At 36.9% G+C, this 7813-nt stretch overlaps 1 long non-coding RNA gene across 1 annotated transcript; it reads right to left on the bottom strand.

Moving 5' to 3' along the window:
* Positions 1–5018: 5018 nt before the first annotated feature.
* On the bottom strand, positions 5019–6317 carry LOC125261596. Its single transcript, XR_007183375.1, has 3 exons — positions 6216–6317; positions 5984–6116; positions 5019–5601 (listed from the first exon to the last, which is right to left on the bottom strand). It is a non-coding gene; the product is annotated as an uncharacterized LOC125261596 (long non-coding RNA).
* Between the last annotated feature and the right edge of the window lie 1496 nt (positions 6318–7813).

Genomic DNA, 7813 nt, shown 5'->3' with positions numbered 1-7813 from the left:
TTCGTTACTAGTTCTGAAGTGACGTTTAGAGTTAGTAACGGAGGCTTGGACCAACTTTCAACTTGAGATTTTAAACGTTCCTTCGTTACTAGTTCTAAAGTGACGTTTTAGAATTAGTAACGGAGGCTTTGTCCAACTGACAACTTGAGATTTGAATCCGTGGCGGAAGGAAGTAGTGCTGCACAAAAGAGGGTTTTAAAGACACTCCGTTGTTGTTCTTATTTATTTACACACTCGTGCCGTCGAACTGTTGTATAAACGCAATATCACACTCGTAGCCGTGCGATATGGCTGTATATCAGCACGCTGTGATTACCTACGGCACTCGGCCTGCGGCCTCGTGCCTACGGACGAATCACAGCGTTTGTTATTGCTCATATATCTATGGGTAAAAAAGAACATCGACAACATAAACGCTATGACTGTTTTGAATGTATTTTTTGGAGAAATGTTTTGTTTTCTTTTTTTCAGACATTTTTAAAAAATATGTATTTTTTATTTATTTACCGGTACGTTGTAAAATTTAAATTGTTAAAGATGATGTTTGTTGTTCAATGTATTATATAATGAGTGTATTTTGTATTGTATTTTTGGAGGGTTTTTTTTCAGAGATTTTTTTAAAATATATTTTTTAGTTTACCGTATGTTGTGACATTGTTTTTAAAGATAATTTTTGTTGTTCAATTTAATATATTTCTTGCAGTTCAAAGCATCAAGTGTCTTGTATTTATCTTGTACTTACATTCATTCTTCGTTTTTCATTTTTCTTAGATTGTTTCATTAAATAAATGGTTGGGCTTACCTTGCATGAATTGCCCAGTTAGGACCAACATAAGATCCTTACAGATCCCACTTAAAACCCATCTGGGCATCCACGGCTGGCCCCCATGTGGATCCCGGTTGCAAACCCACTTTAAACCCCTTTGGGCAGGTGGGGCCCAAATGGGTTTGGCATAAATTGCCCAGTTAGGACCCACATAAGACTCTTACAGATCCCATTTAAAGCCCATCTGTGTAGCCATGTTGCAAGCCCACTTTGGACCCCTTTGGGCAGGTGGGGCCCAAATGGGTCTGACATGAATTGCCCAATTAAGACCCATGCAGTACCTTACAGGTCCACTTTTAGTACATCTGGGCTTCCACGGCTTGCCCAATGTGGATCCCGGGTGCAACAATTTATTTAAAACTGGAAATCAAAAGTCGGAAGCACTGTTACATGAGGATACATAATAATGTAATCTGTTTTTAAACACTGTTGATAGGTTGATTCCTCAGTGCCTAAGAGTCCCATTGGGAAACAAAAGGCTTCACCACAGCCTAGTTTATCCCTGCAGGGAGGCAAAGAAGAAAAGGAAAGGCTGCATGGAAAAGCTGTAGTTCAGCCTGGAAAGGCTGTAGTTAAGGAACCTTCCAAGAATGAAAAAGCTGCAGTTCAGGAACCTTCCAAGAATGAAAAAGCTGCAGTTCAGGAACCTTCTAAGGATGGAAAAGCTGCAGTTCAGGAACCTTCCTAGAATGAAAAAGCTGCAGTTCAGGAACCTTCTAAGGATGGAAAAGCTGCAGTTCAGGAACCTTCTAAGGATGGAAAAGCTGCAGTTCAGGAACCTTCCAAGAATGAAAAAGCTGCAGTTCAGGAACCTTCTAAGGATGGAAAAGCTGCAGTTCAGGAACCTTCCAAGACACAAGTAACCCCACAGCATCAAGTAAGAAGGCTTTCTAGTATCAAGAGTTATAAATACTAACTTTTAAAGGTTATTATTTGTATGAACATTCAAAAGAAAGGATATATTTGTTAAAACAAAAACAAACTGAAACACATTCAACTTGATGTTTAACAATGTGTCATATTTGGTTAAAATGTATGGCATGCAGCTCACCTCCTGGTGGAAAAGAAAAGCCACAGAGGTTGTGGTGTCTGTGATCCCCACACAACACATAGGACAAATGATTAATATTCATCACAAAGAGCTCCGTTCACTTCAACCACACCGGTGGTTATATGGCGAGGTATAGTGTGCATTTCATTCTCTTAAAAATGTAGTTATACAAGCTGTAGTTTATAATTTTTACAATTATAAATCTGTACTTCTATTTTTACACTGCAGCTACCACCATTTGGTAATATGGAAAAAAAGATGAACTAATCTGTAAGAAGGTCAATTTTGGACAAAGATAGTTCCTTAACTAGTAATAAATAATTACAAAATGAGATTAGGCTCATTAAGAACTATCAATGAATGATAACAAATAACAAACAAATTCTGAATTATCACCGCATTAACGTATCTGAGATTTTACCAATTGTATATTTTTTACTCTTTACATGGTCAGTCAATGCATTTCTATTTACCCAGTAACTATGTAGGAATTAATACTGACCTTAGCCAATTGGAGGAAAAAAAAAAAAAAAAAAAAAAAAATCACATTTAGGTCAATAATGGTTTCGGCAGATTGACTATGTAACCTGAGAAAGTAGAAAAGGACCATATACAGATGAAAATTATTTATTTATTATCTCTGACCCAAGTTAATCTTGTGATTAATAATTCATTGGAACAATAATTTGTTTGATGTCTTCTTAACATTGTATAGTAAATTTATAATGCTTAAAAGAAATAATAACATTTCCCCCACATTTCTCATTTAGATAATTGAATGCCTGTTTCATCTTGATGTCAACCAGTTGGAGATGGGGAACTCCATATACATTCTCAATCACTACAGAGCATGGGTGATTCTGTGAGGGGAAAGCTCGCAGCTTGTCCGGCACAGTTTGCCAAAGGTAATCAGTGGTTGCATGGACTAGAGTGTGGATGTGCAATGCTGGGAGAATTATTGTATGCCTTACAAATGAAAATGAATAAAACACAGTCGCAGTACTACATAACAATTTACAGCGAATTGGCCAGCTTTCTATATTGCTTTATAAATGTAAATGTATAAATGATGGTTAACAATGCAAAGTTAGTTATTTTTTAACTTCTTTATTAGGTCAACTTTGACAATTACCAGGCGATTCTTTCATTTGTGAACATCAGCAAGGTCCACTGGAAGCTTCTGGTGAATATCAGAATACCTTTCATTATTTGCAGTGTCTGGTGCATTATTAAAAGATGTACTGAATATTAGTGGCATTTTTCCCCTTATCTTTTTCAGTACATCAATGCTGTCAACCACGCAGTGTACCTGGTAGATCCGTCTAAAAGCTCCACAGAAGAAGCTGATTCCAATTATGCTGGACAAAAATTCAGGTTTTAATTTCATGACTCATTAAATCTACTAGCCACATTCTATCACTATTTGCATGTAGTTTTGCAGCACTGAAGAGATAATAAAGATAGAATATTCATTGATTCACATTCACTAAAAGGGTTACACCAAATTTTAACCCAATAGCCAGGCCAACAGGTTAAAGAAATTCAGTATATCATATAATTTTCCTGTATCACAAAGTATTTACCACCAGTATGCTTGATGGTAAAATTAATTAAAAATCAAAATTTATCAAGATATTACAATATTGTAAAGACTATATATTATTTTAAAGTAGTTCATTTATTTACATTCCATACCTTGTAGGTCATAGCAGAATGCTTGTGACTTGTATTGGGAAAGGAGATGCAAATCATTTGTTTTGTTATGGACTTAGAAATGAAATTAAGAGTTTACGAGAATTACTTGTATTTAGTCTTTCCATGCTAATAATAAGAGTTAATATGTTTAGAATATATTATTCTTGGAAAGAAAAGCTTTCTGTAATCTTTCACTATTTAATACATGTTACTGTTATGCATCACAGTGAGTACTTAGATGAGGAAAACATGCCATGGAAAAACAGACTGGGTGGGCATAAAATGGAAAGCAGGTGTTCTGACACATCCAGTCCAACATAATACCAGTAGCTGTGGGGTCATTGTCATCTTGGTGTGTGAAGTTCTGTAATTCCTATCTCTCTTTTCTTTATTAAATTATGTTAATGTTTTGTTTTAACATTTTACACAACTTGACAGTACGAAAACACAAAATAATTTGGGTATTATAGTTAGAAAATGCTGCCCTATGCTGGAGTCTGATGCAGTCCACATGATATCTTTTAATATTATTTGTAGGATTATTACTAAACGAAGCACATTAAATGACCAAAACACTCCACATTCAAAAGATCAAAGAGAATCAACTCATTCCCTCACCAAGACCTACATGAATCACAATATTGCTGAAAGATCCTGTTCTCCAATTGCCACCATTTGGAGACCATTTACTGAAGGGACAGATCAAAAAGACTATCTCTCACTTTGTTGACGAAGGAATAATAATAATAATAATAAGTTTTATTTATATAGCGCCTTTCCAGAGCTCAAGGACGCTTTACAGTGAACAATTAACAGGGAAGAGATAATACAAGTAGACAATGATGAGAAAAAATAATGGAAGTATACAGAAAAATAGAGTCAAGTACAAAATTACAAAACAGGACTTAAGAGACATAACATTCAGAGAAATAATAGTAATAATGCAGAGTAATCAATTAATCAAATCAGGGGTATAGCATTCAGAAAACAGGTGAGTTTTGAGTAATGATTTAAATTCAGAGATATTACTGACACAACAGAGTGAGCGTGGGAGAGAATTTAATAACACTGAATGATCTGCCCCCCATTGAAGAGAGGCAATGCCGAGGGACAACGAGAAGGCCAGAGTCAGAGGAACGTAGTGAGCGAGTTCGGAGTGTAGGGGACGAGCATATTACAGAGATAAGGGGGAGCCAAACCATGCAAAGATTTAAAAGTGAGCAGGAGAATTGTGAATTTAATACGGTAGGCAACTGGAAGCCAGTGGAGATCAATCAAAATTGGGGTGATGAGCAGAACGCTTGGTATGGGTGAGTATTCTAGCAGCAGAGTTTTGAATGTATTGTAATCTGGAAATGGAGCTGGCAGGTAGACCAATGAAGAGGGCATTACAGTAATCGAGGCGTGATGAGACAAATGCATGGATGACAGTTTCAGCATCTTTGGTACTGATGAAGGGACGGAGTTGGGCAATGCGACGTAGGTGAAAGAATGCAGATTTGGTAATAGAGGTAATATGAGACTGAAAGGAAAGGGTGGAGTCAATGATTACACCTAAATTTTTAACAGTATTGGATGTTTTGATATGAAAACCATCAATTTAACAGGTGAGATTTGTAGAAATATGGCTAGTAAGTGAGGGAGTTCCAATGAAAATAATCTCAGTTTTGTCCATGTTGAGTTTTAGAAAATTTGAATTAAGCCAATTTTTTATTTCTTTAACACAAGCAGAGATTTTGTCTGTTTGGGGAGGTAGAGTAGGTGTGCAGATTGAGTATAATTGAATGTCATCAGCGTAAAAATGATAGTTAAGACCGTGACGTTGTAAAATCTGACCAAGTGGTATGATGTACATCTAAAAAAACAAACAAACAAACAAACAAACAAAAAACCCTGTTGGGCCTGAATATTAATAATACAGAAAATGTCCTTGGAAAATAAAACAGACTTTGAATGAACTTAGGCATGCGTTACAGTACGAAAAGTTTGTTCTGTACTGTTGAGAAGTCACATTTCTGGATGGCTGCATCTATGGAGACACACACAGTTATAGTTAAAAAACAAACCAAAAGAAGAGCAGAAACAAATGAGCATTTACAAATGATCTCATTTGAGGCCACACACTTAGCCCCATTTACACGTACATGGTTATTTTGAAAGACGGAGACATTTCCCTTCGTTTGCGCCCTTCGTTTACACGCAAACGGAGAATCGCCTCTGAAAACGAGTCTTTCTAAAAACTCCGGCCAGACTGGAGATTTTGAAAATCTTTGTTTGCGGGTTTGTATGTAAACTGAGAATTAGTTACTCATGAAAACATTGGTGTACTTTATCAGTGATGAATGATAAACACAGGCAATAAAGCCACTGCTATGTAAACAAGACACCCTGCTCAAAGTAAAATACTATACCTGTTAGTCTCCCCAGTCAAATGCAGCAATTTTTGATGTGAGACTCAATACTTTTGGGTTGACAGCGTACACTCGCTTTTTCTCTCTCTTTTCCACCTTGGTACCTTTGTGAGGATTTATCCTGAAGATGCACCTTAAAAAACAAAAAACAAAAAAAAACAAAACAATAATAGTAACAATAACCTTAATTTCTGCAACATTTCTTACCTAGTAAATGCAGCCGATGTCTTACCTTTGCAGGAATTCTAGCGTGGCCCCCAGTTCTACAGGGTAACTGATGTTCAGTATGTAGTAGAGGGAAAACATCAGACACAGCGCCTCAGTAAATCTCAAAAGATGGTCATTCACAATCATCCTGGTCTACTGCTACCATGTATAAACTGGCTGTCAGTGGGTTCTCTCCTGTGAACAAACAAAAGTCAGCGAGCAATAACAGAATGTGAATTCTGCAGGTTTCATATCAAGTCAACCAAACTTACTAATTTAGTGGTGTAAGATTAAAAGTGAAGTGATCACATTAAATGATACCCACCACACACTACTATACATGGAGTAGGTGGAAGCTTCTCTTGGCATATATCATTGGGAACACAAGTGTCTTCTACCTATCACAAGAAACTGGTCTTGGTCATTTTTGAAATGGGCAAGCAGCAACATCACTGCCCCACAAACATGATCCCCTCCAGTCTGAATCTTGCTGAGGATTCTCCCTGCTCTGCTCGCTCTCTCTGTGCACTGAAACTGAAAGTATTCCAATATTCTTCTGAATTTACTGGAAGTGGCTTCTTCAAAGCTGTCGTTCATGTCAATGCCAGTGAGCTCTTTAAAGTGTGCTTTCATTCCTGCTGTCTGGAAGAGATATGGCCACTCATCAAGTAACTCTGAGGTTTCCTTTCCAAATTGGATGTCATTTCTTTGGGAGGTGTAGGTAGCGGTCATCAAGTTGTAGATGGTCTTTACATTGCTTTCCTTATTTTGAAACATTTCAAGCAATTTCGCTTTTTTTTCTTGCTGCAATTCAGAAGCTTCTCCAAGCTGGAAACTGGGGTTCTGAATTTATACAACCATACTCCGATTTCCGTTTCTTTGACTTTTCTGGCATATCACAAAGTGATCTAGTGGTAGTTTTTGCTCTTTTTCAAATTATCAATTCGACAGACTAGTTGTTTAATGAGAGAGTCATATCCACTTCCTACAATCTGGGAATCAATTTCATCTCTAAAGGACTTTGGGTATGCAATCGTAATTTTTCGGGCGATTTCTGATACATGTTTTTTTGATGGACGTTTACTGACTTCCAGGATTTCAGAAGCAACAGTGCGAACCAACTGTCTTCTCTCAGAGCAGCTCGGCCTTTCCTCCACTTTTAATCTTCTTCATAAAACTTGCTGGCATTTTTTCCCACGGAACAACAAAATCATACTGCCAGTCATTGTCAGGAACCAAAGTTTCAGTGCAAGTGTCACCTAAAGGATAAACCAATGTCCACATGTTAAGAGAACGAACAATTAACATTTTTAAATTGTAGCATTCAGTTCTCAATATTCCCATTTTCTTTGCAAATTGGGAATGAAATTATTGTCTGCTTCTTCTAAAAATCATATACACTGCTGAGCCATTACATTGTGACCACCCAGTGTCAGTGTTACAATTGCAGTTCAAAGAGTATTATATTATATTATATTATATTATATATATATATACACACACACATACATAACCTGAGGACCAGCTTTCTGTCAGGAGTACTTGGTGTCCGAATGGGTGACCAAATGGGGAAAATAGTGAATGCCAGTGTATGTTTGATGAAGGACAAACTGTGATGGCAAA

This window comes from Megalobrama amblycephala, unplaced genomic scaffold (genome assembly GCF_018812025.1).
Source record: "Megalobrama amblycephala isolate DHTTF-2021 unplaced genomic scaffold, ASM1881202v1 scaffold437, whole genome shotgun sequence".
Taxonomy (NCBI): domain Eukaryota; kingdom Metazoa; phylum Chordata; class Actinopteri; order Cypriniformes; family Xenocyprididae; genus Megalobrama; species Megalobrama amblycephala.
Note: the sequence above shows the minus strand (reverse complement) of the source record. Positions and strands in the feature narration are given on the sequence as shown.